Below are 14,268 nucleotides of genomic sequence, written 5' to 3'. Positions count from 1 at the left end.
CTCCAAGATCAAGTGCTTCCACTATGGGGAGCTAGGTCATTATGCAACCCAGTGTCCAAGGAAGAAGAGTAAGGGAGAGTCTTCCGAGACTAAGGCAGCGCCAACAAGGGCAGAGAAGGAAGTATTGATAGAAGATGACTGTGCCATGAGTGCACACACACCACTTGAGCAGAAGTGGGGAGACAACGAACTATAGTCAGGCAGACTACAGGTGATGAGGGGCAAGATCCTCGAGGTACCCAGCCTCTTGGATTAGACCTTGCTATGGGAGCCTTGAAGAGGAGTGGTAGCACTGGCTGAGTCGGGTAGAGATGGATGCGGATGAAGCGACAAAGAGAGATACAGTGCAGGAGTGCCGAAACAGTGCGAGGCTAGTAGGCTGCAGCAGTGTGAGAGGCACGGGAGTGTTGCACCAGTGCAGGATGGCACGGAGAGGTGTGCAACGGTTAGAGATGCAGGGAGTTGTTGCAGCAACGCAGAGGTCGGAGAGGGAGCACTTGTCGGCGACAGAGGGAACTTGAACATCAAGAGGGTCTCTAGCCCAACAGAGAGGTCAGAGTTGGGAGATCAGTTACTTACTTCTTAGTAAATGAGTTGCAGTGCAGCAGTGGGTAGCACAATGCAGCATGATGAGAGGAGCTGCAGTGCGGATGTAGTGTTGGGAGAAAGGACCAGCAGCAACATGGATGCATAGAGAGTTGTCGTATAGATGCAGTAGTGGTAGTGGGAGAACCATGGGCAGCAGTACAAGATACAATAGTGCAGAGGATGGTGGGAAGCAGGCCTAACATCAACATAGGGACCGATGCCAGATGATCAAAGTAATACTCAGTGAGGAGTATTGCTAGAGCACTGTTCTCGCTAAGAGGGAGTATTTATTTGTGGTAGCATCGAATGTGATATAGCCACGAAATTTGGTGGAAAGGTTGGGGCACATGAGATCTCCAATACCCAGAAAGGGTTTGGGAAGATTCTAAACAGTTTAGGAGATATTAAAATAATCAATATTTTTAATGGAGTCCCTAAGTCTAAACATAGGGAAATTAAAATATTAATGTGGATTAATATAAAACTGTGTTAGAATGGTCCAAAAGACATGGATCAAGCCAAATCTAATCTTAGCCATCGATTAGGGACTTAATCTCAGCCGTTGATATGTCAACGAGAAAAGTATAAGAGGGGGCTTGAGGGTCACTTGGAGAACACACCAGATGATCAGTCATTCTATTCTCTAGAGTAGGGTTTGCTAAGAGAGATAGAATCAGTGATCTGAGTTGCAGATGAGGGGCATTGAGTACAAAGAGACAAAGAGGCAGAGATAGTGTCGGGAGATCAACACAGGAGCCAGAGAGGGTGACGCAGCAGCAGCCAGGGCTCACGCAGGGCCACACAGAGGCAGCTAGGAGCTACGCAGTGCTTCAGAGAGGCCAGCGTTGCTGACGCAGAGGGCCAGAAGGTTGACGCAGGGCCTCCTGAGGCTGACGCAGGCCCATTTAGGGTGACGCAAGGCCAGTGCTGGGCAGAGAGAGGCTAACACAGTCCAGTAAGGTAGACACTAGGGTTTCTGGGGAAGATTGGAGCTAAGGAGCTGCTGGAAGGTTTATCCCGGGTTTCAGCCGGGACATTTGTCTTAGAATGAGAGGTACTACTGCCAAGGAAATTCTCTATTGGGTAAGCCAGATTTGGCACCTAGATTGTACTATGAAATTTCTTAATAAGAAAACCCTCAGGTAGCTGCACCAGTTTTCCTGCATTGGGTTTTTCTGGGGACATTGGTCCAAAACTAATGGTGTCATTTTGTGTGCTTGTTTTTGTTTCCTTTAGTTGATGATCTGTGATATGTTGAGCATGCACTAGTGTTTATTTTCAGTATTTACATTGTAAATAACTTGTTAAGTAATGAAACAAGTAGGTAGGAATAAATCGGTAAAGTGCATGGAGGGTTTCTAACTAGTAAACTTAGAAACTTCAACAAAAACCTTCTATTTCGTTCTCCTTCCTTTAACCATTGAATTTGGATTTCTTCTTCCATAATATTTCTTCTTGTTGTCTCCTTTCCTCCATTTTATTAATTAGCTGCCCTTCCTCCTCCGCTAGCACTTCACTTCTGCCTTCGTTGATTATTTACTATTGTACTTCCTTCATCTTTGTTTGGATCAACTCCTGTTCCTTTTGTATGTTGCCGAATTCATCCTTGTTCCATTTATTTATTTTGCCTTTTAGTTCTTTAAGTCTGAGTTGAAAGGTGTGCATCAGGTTTCTCCCTACTATCTCACTCTCATTCCACCACTCCTTCATTTTTTCTATGAGGGTCGGTTCTCTTAGCCAAAATGCCTCAAACCTAAAAAGTTTGTTTCAGTTTCGTTGTTTCATTTCTACTTCTAGTTTAATAGGCCAGTGGTCCAACCCTAGACATGGTAGAATTGATGCTTCATAGTATACATCTTTGCTAATGAAGTGTTTTGTGGCCAAGAATCTGTCCAGTTGAGAGGCTATTTGTCTACTCCCTCCCCTTGTATTATTCCATGTATATTTTCCATTTATTGTTGGGATGTCCACCAATTATAGTTCTTCTTGTAAATCTCTGAATTTCTCCATTTCCATCTCTTCTCTTTGCAGTCCCCCTTTTTTCTCTTCTATTGTTGTTATTAAGTTAAAGTCGCCTAATAACAACCGAAGTTTTTCTTTGTGTAGTTGGCTTAACCTCTTTATTTGTTGGAGGAAATTTTCCTTTTCCACTGGAATGTGTGGGTCGTATATTGTAGAGACTAGGAGGCATTCATTATTTCGTATCAAGCGAAATCACCCTATGAGGACTCTCTTCATAGCTATCTAGTAGTCCACTGTGATCTCTGTTGGGTTCCACAATATTGCTATTCTACCTGCGCTACCTCTCGCATATATGGTCATGCATTCATACCTTGGTTTTATTTTACTTAATATGTCTTCCATTTTCCCTCCTGTAATCTTTGTTTCTTGTAGCAGCATGAGTTGAGGTTTTTCTTTTCTTAGTCTCTTAGTTAAATGTCTCTATTTGCCTCTACTATTGAGGCCTCTTATGTTCCAAGATGTAATTATCATTGGGATACTTTGTTTATTTGTTGGTATACCGCTGATAGTGGTACCACCCTGCCTGTATTCACCAACATTTCTCCCATAATCTGTATGGATTCTTGTAGGTTCCTCCGACCTCTTTTCTTTCCTCCTTTCATTTTATTTGAATATTCTTGGGGGTTTTCCTGATGCATCCCCAATTGTTCTGCCATCTCCACCTGTCCTTGTCCTTGCTTAGCTTGATACTATTGGAATGTTTCTCTGTATAGTCTTTTTTGGTCTTCTGGTATAAATCTTTCGTCTAGGTGTCTCCATTCATTCAACAATTTCTTCAGCACCTCTTCTTCCATGCTTAGTTCCTCTCCCTTGCTTGGGTCGATTTCCATTGTGGTGTTTTCCATCTTCTCCCTGTCCTCCTTATCCTCTTTCTCTGCCAGCTCTCTTTGAGCTTTCCTCTTGGGGTTTGGTTTGCCTTGACTCGAACTGCTCTCCTTTCATTTTTCCTGGTAGTCCATAGTTTGGACCTCATTTTATTCTTCTTCTTCTCCCTATAGTGCTTCAAAGCTGTTCCTTCTGCTCGACTGAGCTTGATATTCTTTTTTCCCTATGTTGGGGTTTTTTTTTGCTTGTCTCCTCTTGCTTTTTCACTTCTTGAAACCCTTCCTTATCTTCTTGATGTTTCCTCTGTTGTTTGTGCATGTTCTCGCCCTCCTCTAGGTTCATTGGACACTCCTTAAATAGGTGACCATACTCATGACATCTACGACATCTGAACAGGATGTGTTCGTAGTCTAGGGTTTGTTGCCATACCTCTTCATGATATTCTAGTTCCACTGAGTCTAGTATAGGTTCAGCTTGTTCATGTATACACATATTCTCACATATGAAGTGTATTTGCCTTTTTTTGTCGTTTCTACTATTTTGAAAAATCTGCTTATTGTATTTCCAATGCCCTCCAGTATTTCTGGGTCCCAGAAATCCATTGGGAGACCGAATAACCTGACCCAAACTGGGGCTGCCAGAAATTTTTCCTTGTCTGGGTCGTAGCATTCTTCCTAGTACCTCATAAATAAACCAACATTATAATGAAAGTAAGGACCATTTTCAAATACTTTTTATTTGTCTTGCAGGTTTGAGAATATTATCGTGAAGAAGCCTCTAGCTCCCAGCTTGAGCTCGATATGACCTTTGGGCTTCCATTTTTGCTGTATCCATTTGGTGAGGTCCTTCTCCGTCAGCCAGACTCTGATGAACTTACATATTAGTGCGTGGTCTTTCATGTAACTTCTGTATCGCTCCAGTTTGTTCATCAGGATGATGAATCTTGGTTTCTCCGTCACACATGGTAAACATTTTCCTCTGCTACATGCCTGCCATCACACCCCGAGGACAGGTCCTGACATTTTGTTGGTATCTCCTGCTAGTTTTAGATTACTTGTGTTCTGGCGGGAATCCCCTGCCGCCACGTCTCGGTAGGAGGGGATCTCTTCCCCCCCTTCCTCCTTTGTCATTCCGACCTGGTTACCGGCCTCTTGGTTTGCAGCTTTGCAGATGTCGTCAGAGTTTTTGGGTAGCAGTTCAGTTTAGCTCATGGCTTCCGCACCATTAGGGTTCATTATTATTATACCATTAATATTCAACTACATTTGGTAATAAAAAAATAGGTCTTTTAAAAAAAGGGCCTGATGCAGAATCACCACTTTTTTAAATCAGCATGCAAATCACTAACATTCTAAAACGTACTGTACATAAAAAAATTTAAAGTGCCAAAAGCTATGCTCTAAAAAAAATATGTGTATTCTGCGTCGCCCCTTTTCAAAATTGAGTCACTTTTTTGCTATCTCTACGAAACAGGTAATCGTATCAGTTCTCGTTTCAAAGTTTACATTCTTGTTGGTAAGAAATAAAAACATCACAGGTTAGCAAGAAGGGAAAGAGGGTAACTAGACCCAATTGAGCCAGTCAGAAACACCATTCCAAATGGAAAATGAGTTGATTTAAGGTCTTGACTAGCTGGTATCCCTTACATGTTGATCAGGTCATTTTTTCCCATCAACGTTTTTGGCGCTAGAAGGAGGGCCTGAGCTAGTTGGTCCTATGGAGTCTTGTTTTAACATTTTTAACTAGCTATGGCTCCTATATGCATTTCTATTTTGGGTCATGCTTTTAGTTCATGTAAGCCTACTAGAGGCATACCAAAGAGGCAACTTGAAACCATATCTGAATTGTAATATGATGATGAGAATGATTATATTTTTGCTTTAGATCATGTTGATCAATTTATACATAAATGTAAATGTTTCAACTTCACTAATGACAATGAAATTTTCAAGCTATTTACTTTCACGCTTCAAGGAAGGATTCGAGAGTGGTACAAGATGTTACCAACTAAGTGCGTTCACTCTTGGAATCACTTCATGCAAGTATTCTTTTACATTTGTTGTCGCAAAGTGTCTAGGCACCGCGACAACACTCAGAGTAAGGATTAGAGTGACAACCCTTACACTCATCACAATTATAGTTATGAGAAATTGTGCTTGGAATTTGATAACTTGAAAATCTATGAAGATGAAACTATTAGCGATTTTTCCGATAGATTTATGTTATTTTGCTACAGATTTCGTCAAGATAACGTACCCCCTAAGCATTTTTAATTGAGAAATTTACCTTTATTGTTCAAGAATATAATGTAAGAACTTATAATGAACATAAAGAGGAATCAACATTAATAAATCTTGATTCTATGATTAATCCTATTGAACTCTCGAATGAAAATAATAATCTTCTTCAATCATCAACATTAGGCGAAAATTTTACATCTAAAAATGTTTCTATTGTATCTCCTTATGTTTGTGATAATGAAACAAGTTCAAGAATTGAATTATACACACCATCGATATTTAACAAATAATCGTGATGATGGTTTTGCTTCCGAAAATGAGCTAAGATCTATTTTGAGAACAAATGACACATTAATAAACCAGGAAATCGAAAATGATGATCTTAAAGAAACTTCCCTAACTTTATTTTCTGGTTGTCATTATTTGCAACATAGTTATTGTATGTGTCAACCTATTTGCATATTTATTAGTTCAACTCTTAAGAATGAATTAGATCATGGTGCTCAAGGGGTATCTTTAAATGATCAATTACTAATTGATATCAGTTTAGTAACTTTTATTCATCCTTTTCATGCCTATCAAGATTCTTGTAAACTATGGGAAAATGATCTGATCTTTAACACCTATCCTGATATTTATGAGTTTAGATCATTTGATTCATTTTCTAAGAACAAACCTGCTTCCTTCTATTCTTATTTGGATCATCAACTCTCATTACAAGTTTTCGATATCAATCATGACAATCTTAAATATGATACTTGTTATGTTAAAGGCTTGTTGCAACCATCTGACGACCCTCTTACTTTTTGAGATAATCATAGGTTTGCTAGTTGCCTTGATTTTGATGTACATATAATAGATAACTTTAAGAATCCTTTTTATTTTTCTCTTGCTTATAAAGATCAATATCTCATAGGGGAAAAAGATAGTTCTTCTAAAATTTTGGGGACAATTAACTTTAATTTTTTCAGCCTTATACAGTCTTCAAAAGAAAGCTCTTATCAGATTCTTAAAGGTGATCTTGTTAACTCTTTAGCTTGTACATATTTCGATTTTTTTTTTTTAGAATTTGAGGATTCTTATAATAGAAGGGTTTCTAATTATAGATTTCTTTTACCTTTGATTTTAGAAATTAATATGAATGTTGACTTTAGGATTCTTATTCATAGTCTAGTATTTGATCTAGTACATTTACTAATGTATGTTCTATATTTTTGTGCAGGAAATAAAATGATTGCTTGGTTGCATTGGAAATATGACTATACCTAGTCATTTTCTTTCAAAAGAGTTAGAGTAGGAATAAATTTAGTTTTCTTTAGTTTGTTTTATTTTCTTTTAAAATAAAGAAATTTAATGAATAATAATGTGTTTTTACCATTCACTCAGTTATCATCTTAGTTATAATGGGTTATCATTCTTCAAGTTTTTTATTTGATCATTATCATTAATTTACAATGGTAAACCCCATATTCTAAGATGTTAATTCAAATATAGTGTATATTTCTACTTTTACACATATAATTGCAATAGGATTAGAATTTACATTTTAAATAATAGGTTAATTAATAAAAAGAGCTCATGAGACAAAACTTCAAATTTTGGCATAAAACATCTTATCATTCACTTTATTTACATGTAAATCTCTTTTTATTTTGTCTTATGAAGAATCCTTGTAGTATTGCTTAGCATTTAAACCCAATAATTTCATGATCTTCAACAATATGCAAACTTGGAGATAAATGTAACTTGTCTTGCCTATTTTTTATATACTCTTCACACGAGGATGTCAAAAGTCACAAGGTAATTTGGTATGCATTTTTCTCAGGTATGTGTACATGTTGAGCTTCATTTCTCCTTAGTTCCTTTCTTTTTCTTTTTTAGTTTTCTTATCTTTGTCTTCTCTCTTTTGCAGGTTTTCGTTGGTTTGAGTATTTGGCTTCACTAGAAAAAACATTTTAGGAAGAACAATCATCATATGGCATTCAAGAAGTTTCCTTTTCCCTCTTTCAATTTTTACTTACATTTTGTTGAAACTGATTGTTGGTCTTATTTTTAAAAGTTGACCTTTAAAAGACTTGCTAATTAGTTTTTAAGGAAGATTTGCAAAAGAAAGGAATCCATATTAAAACACACAAATGCAAATTATAAATCAATAACTATGCTTTAAGATTAGGAGTTTTATTAACAAATCACTTTACAAGATAAAATCTATAGTTTTAAAATAATCATCATTTCATTTATATTTTATCTTAATCTTTTATTTTATCTTGTAAGATTTCTCTCATGGCTTATGCTTTTGATGGTTTTCTTTGTGGTTTGCTAGCATTTGTCATAAACTTTTCATTTAATTTGGTGATTGTTTTTTCATTTCATTTTTTCAATAAAATGGGGGAATATTTTTATTTCTTTCAACTTGGCATCATCCCTAGTAAAACGGTTTTATGCTTTATTTTCTATTAACGGAACCTTATCCTTAGGGAATACTTCAATGAAGATGATTTTGTTATGACCATTTTCGGTTTTCCTAACCAATAAAGTCCATGGTTTTGATTCTTGTGTTTAAGTCATTCTGTCATTTTCTAATGAACTATCTTTTAACCCCTTTTTCAAGAGAGAAAAATATTTTTAATAGTATTTACTTAAAGTATTCATTTCTTGATGGACAAGGCTAATGAAGTAAAGATAAGTTACCTTAAAAAAGTTTACACCATTCCTTGCTCTTAAGGAGCAATCAGCTACCCCATCTATTAAGTAATCTCTATGAGATTAACAATAACCATAGTTAAACCTAAAAACAAAAAATAGTCAATTGAAGGATAGAAGGTCTCATCACGAGCCGACCTACCATAATCATAGGTTTTAACATTGTGAAATTACTATTATTGGTCACCAAGCCAAGGTAGTGGTTTTCGACTGCGTGATTGAAAGATAAGGGGTCTCATCATGAGCCATCTTGTTCACCATGTTAGATCCCATGAATGACATTGTTATTAGTTGGTTACCAAGCCAAGACAATGATCTTCTATTTACATCCAAATAACTTTAAGATGATCTTTTGCAACTATGCATTTATTCCTAATAGATGAGACACTAGCACTTAAAAGAGTTAAAAGACATCCTTGTCGAGGCTATGGACGTTCGTTGACAGTAGCGGCCATGCGTACGGTATGGAAGTTAATTTTGACACTATGAATTATTTGATTACCTTATTTACTTGGAACTGATGGCCAATGAGGTTGATTGTTGCATATACAAATTTTTTGAGTACACTGGATTCATGGGGTACATTTTTTCAAGTTCATGAACAATGATGAATATGAATTTTCTCTGTTAATAGTGCATGACAAAGATGAAACTGCTAAGATATCTGAGTTTGGATGTTTGAATCATTTAATTATAATTCTTTCATTTTTACAGGTTTCGTATCTTTGGACCAAAGATAATTGCTTCTTCCCAGTGAGTCGTCATTGTTGTTGGCCACAACCCCCTCATCATTTTTCAAAAAAATAATGGGGAACGTTCATTTTAATTTTTTGGAAAACTCCTTTCTTTATTGGCATTTGGGTGGCTGATGATTCCTCTGATCTTTATTGCTTGGGATTGATTTTTTTTTTAATATTTGATCATGTTTTGGCATATCCTTTATTATGATTGTTGCAATTGTCACCTTGCGCATTCATGATGATACAGGTCATGTGGCATCTTTGGTTACTGCATCATCTTACATTTTGCTTATTGGTGTTTTCTCCTCTTTACTCAATTTAAAAAGAAAAGAAGAAATGAATCATTAATATCGTAAATAAACTATAATATATTATTATTATTATAAACTGATTGTAATAAATGTATATTGTAATTTGTTTATGAAACACTGTAATAAATAACACTTAATTTTTATTTTTATTTTAACTGAAAAGAAAAACACTTAAAAATTGTTTGTATATATACTAATTGTTTGTAACATATTAATTGTAATTAATGTATAGAGTTTATGTTGTAATTTATTTTGTAATTATATACTATATATATTGCAATTTTTATATTGTAAAACCAAATAATTAAAATATAGAAATTAAATTGAATAAAACATCACAATACATACATGTATATATAATAATAATATACACAAAGCATTCAAAATACATACAAAAATATACCATATATATTTTATATTTTATTGTAACATGAAATAATATTATAAAACCAAAACATATAACCATTAAATCTCCATACTTACAACATATATATCCATGGATTTATAAATAGAGCTCACTTTATTATTAGTCATATTACACTGTATAATGCTATGTATCATATTCTGCATTAAAGCAAGGAGAACTCAAACACGTTCAAAAATGGTAAAATAAAAACTCTAAAGACCATTCAAAATAGGAGGTAATAAGGCGCGAAGTTAATCATAGATAAGTCAAAACATTATCTCAGGTTTTTCCGTTTCATTTGATTCGAGTTTAATCAAATAACATACATTTTAATGAACTGATGGATGTTTTGCAGGTTTGAAAATTCACTGAGCATCCAACAAATGTGGCGTAATCACAAAGAATATCATTGTTATGTCGATGACATTAATCCCATACGAATAAACGAATCCATGTCCGAATTTGTCACAAGTTTAACATGAAATCACTATGGTTGGTCCATCAATTTTTTTTATTTTTTTTTAAAGTTACCATTCCTCATTCCATATTACAAAAACAGATTTACAAACTAAAGTTCAGGTAGCTAGTCTGCCCCGAGGAAACCAGACCGCCACTTATCGGCCTTGTAACCAGACCAAAATTTCAATTTTTTTTTCTCTTTCATCCTGTCATAACCATGCTTTTGACTACTTTTAACTAATCTAGCTACATGAGCATTACTTAACAACCAGACACAGTTCTGTTTTAACAACATTTTTAAACAAAATTTAAAGACTCAGCTCAGTTAATCCTCATCTGACGAGTTGACCGGGGTGGGCATTGAGGCGCTAGTCCCCGGTTTCGTCGTCTTCTGCTCAATAGTCCATTTTAGTTCTAGCAGCATTTGTTCCATGTTCTTCAGCAGTAGGTGGTTTCTCGCTGCCTGGACTTGGACAGTCGCGAGCTCTTTCAGGAGGGAATTCTTTAGATTCTCTGATCCCTCCGTTATCTGGCTTTTGAACTGTTCCTCTGCCTGCTTGCGTTCCTCTTCCTCTTCTTCTCGGACAGCCTGATTCATCTCCATAGCCCGTGCAACCACATGTTTCATTATCCAGTACTGCTGAAGCGTTCTATTGAATAGAGAGTTTCTGCTTCTAGTGTTTCCTGGGTCCGGGATCAGATCCTCCCATTCCCCGCGGGGGATTTCCTTGTTCTCACTAATAGCCCTCAGCTCCCTCTCCCACCCATGGATTTGAGTGCGGATCTCCGGGGAATTTCCGGCCATATACGCGTTGATCATGTACATGCTCTTGTCTGAGTCCAGCTTCCTGCCCCTTTTCCTCGGTTTGCTACTGGTGCCTTCTTCCCGAGCCTTGGTTGGTTTTTCCTTTTTCGGTGCCATCTTGCTGCGGTCCTGGGATCTTGATTTTATGGGGACTTTTCTACCTATCATAACAGCAAACCACAAGTCAGTGCCTTTAAATTGTAATTCAGCTGAAATCCACTCGCTTACTGCCCAAGCTTTAGCAAGTCGGTCCTGAGGGAGGTTCCGGCTTGCAGTCCGGGGCCATAACACAACTTTTCCTGCTAAGCGGCTCATGTCACTCCACCCTCTCTCAACAGCCCTGAAGATCCCATGCAGACCAGCTTGGCTGGGCACAACTGATCTAGCCATTTGATGGGGGGAGCATCCGGGTATAGCACCGCGGGAGATATCCAGGTAACAGACGTGGGTAGGGTGCCGGTGCCTATCATGAAGCGCGACAAGGCCCGACAATGCTACCCTCCCCTCCCACCTCTCTGCTCAGGGCATGGGTTGAGCCTCCCGATAGGAGCCCAAATTTTCACCATCCAAGTCCCCCCCTGCTCTGGAGGGAGAGAGGTGAATCGATTTATTGCCGGGGTGGCCTCTGCCTATCCTACTACTGATATACTGCTGACTGAGGCGGGGCAGTTCAGGACAGGCATAGACAATTTGATTGCTAGCAGGAAGATAGGGACGAGAGAGAACATACCACCTTTCCTTGCCGGAGCCGGGGACGAAGTCTGGTCGCTGGGTCGCGCTGCCACCTTTCCTCCTTCTTTCATGTTTCTCGCCAAACTGCATGAGCGTTCCATCTGCCACCTTTGGCTGTTGTTTGTTATCTATCTGTTGTCCTTGCAACCAGACCTCCACTTGGCCATTTAATTCTCCGGCTATCATCCCCGCATCCCTTCCTCGGGATGTGGCAAAACTTGTCCGTCCTTCTTTATGCTTCATTACTCCAATATTCTCCCGGCTGCTCCTGCCGTATCCTTTCTGTACCCCTTATTCCACCTGTCGTCCTTTCTCTGCCATTTATCCCGACTTCCCATACGAGCTCCAGATCTTTCCTTGATGACGTCTCAGTTCTCGCTTCTTCCCCGTCACCTCGGCCAGTCCTATCTTGCCCCGTCATCTGTCCAGCGTCATCATTCCTATTACTCCTGTCCTTTCCCACGAATGTGTTGTCCATCGCCACCCGCTGCAATCTTTCCCCGCAGTTGCTTCGTGCCGCCTGATCCTGGCTGTTCACCTCGGACATGCCATTATCGCCCTTATTGACGTCAAGCAGCTGTTGAAGTCGATCGCGCTCCTCCGGGAGCAGTTGAACCAGGCCTTCACTATCGATCACCTTACCTCTATTCTGACTGCCCCAGTTCGCTAGCCAGTCAGCCGGTTTATTTCCCGATTGCCTAACATGTGACGGAATTAGATAGTCGATTCTGGGTAGGAGTTTCCCTATTTCTCCAACGAGCCACGCCGTTCTCCAACTCTTACTGATTTTGTCCACTGGTTTTTGTTGTTGTAGTTTCCTTACCATGTCGACCACCAGCTTCGAGTCTCCCTCGATTTGGAGGCTCTTGAATTTTACCTGTATCGCGATTTCCAGGCCTCGTTTTAGAGCATGCAGTTCCGCTTCGTTGTTGGTGGCCTCCCCGCAGTCCATCGCAAAGGTTCTTAGGGTTTTACCACCATCATCTCTGAAGATTCCCCCAATACCTGCCTCACCCGGGTTATGTTTAGCGACACCATCTAAATTAAGTTTTATGAACCCCTGCGGGGGATGGAGATACCTGTTGCTTTCGGCCACCTCTCTATCCTGGACTTTTCTTTTGACACCCCCACTTACCATATTCTGGTTTACCTCTAGTCTTTTCAAAATTTCCTCCTCTGTCTGCGACGCCTGCCAGTCTTCGTTCTTCCAACTTTTCGTTAAGATTGTTTTTCTCAGGTTCCTGGTGGTTTGTTCCCATATGTCTGCTGGAGTTCTGTTTTCTGCCTTGAAGATTATGCCATTCCGGGCCTTGCAGATGTTCCAGAGCAAGAAGCCGGCAGAAAGCAGCCATGCACGATTGACCACCAGATTTTGGTAAGGCTTCCTCGGCCAGTTTTCTATGGTGTTTACGATGTTCTGATAATTTCTGTGGCGACGCTCAAACATTTTGAAGTGGCTTTCCCACAGGGTATTGCTTACTATGCATCGGTTCAACAAATGTTCCATGGTCTCCTCTTGTGAATTACAGAGCGCACAGCAGGAAGGACCTTGGCGCCCCTTTCTCTGCATCTGGTCCCAGGTAAGTGCTCTGCCATGTAGCATAGTCCAAACAAAGAATGAAACTTTCGGCCAGTGTTTGATTTTCCATAGATTTTTCCATTTTTTTGTCTCCACCTGTTGATTCTGTTTAGCTTTTTCGTAATAGGCTTCTGCTATTGAGAAATTGCCCTGAATTCAGTTGCCCCATCTTAGAATGTCGGACCCTGTTTTCCTTGCCACTTTACGGGATGCCATCTCTTTGTAGTACTCCTGCCATCGGTCTGTTTCGGGGGCCCTTTCCCAGTCTTCTTTCTGTTTCCAATTGCGCCAATATCCTCCTTCACCTGGTTTCCAGAATTTGCCGACAGTTATCGCCTCAGCCTGGGTCGTGAAAGCGCGGATGGCTTGAAGGTTTTCCTTATGGATAAGCCTTTCACGTTGCTGCCATGATTCTTCCCAGAATCTGGCTTTATCTCCTTCTCTTATCTCCCAAAAACTATAATCTTTTATCAGATCTTTATTGCCCCTCGCCAGGTTCCAGATTGCGGAACCTCTAACCTCCGTCTGGATTCTCAGTCTTCTTGCGGGTTCCTGGGTCGTGAAAGCCCGGATGGCTTGAAGGTTTTCCTTATGGATAAGCCTTTCACGTTGCTGCCATGATTCTTCCCAGAATCTGGCTTTATCTCCTTCTCTTATCTCCCAAAAACTATAATCTTTTATCAGATCTTTATTGCCCCTCGCCAGGTTCCAGATTGCGGAACCTCTAACCTCCGTCTGGCTTCTCAGTCTTCTTGCGGGTTCCCCTGCCGCCTCATATTTCCTTTCCCAGATCACCTTCCACAGATCATGGCTGCCCTGAGTCCACCTCCACCAGAGCTTCGCACCCATTACTTGGTT

The sequence above is a fragment of the Pinus tabuliformis genome, chromosome J, assembly GCF_031772625.1.
Source record: "Pinus tabuliformis cultivar Carrire ecotype Pingquan chromosome J, CPIR1, whole genome shotgun sequence".
NCBI classification, from domain to species: domain Eukaryota; kingdom Viridiplantae; phylum Streptophyta; class Pinopsida; order Pinales; family Pinaceae; genus Pinus; species Pinus tabuliformis.
This window is presented reverse-complemented; position numbering follows the sequence as displayed.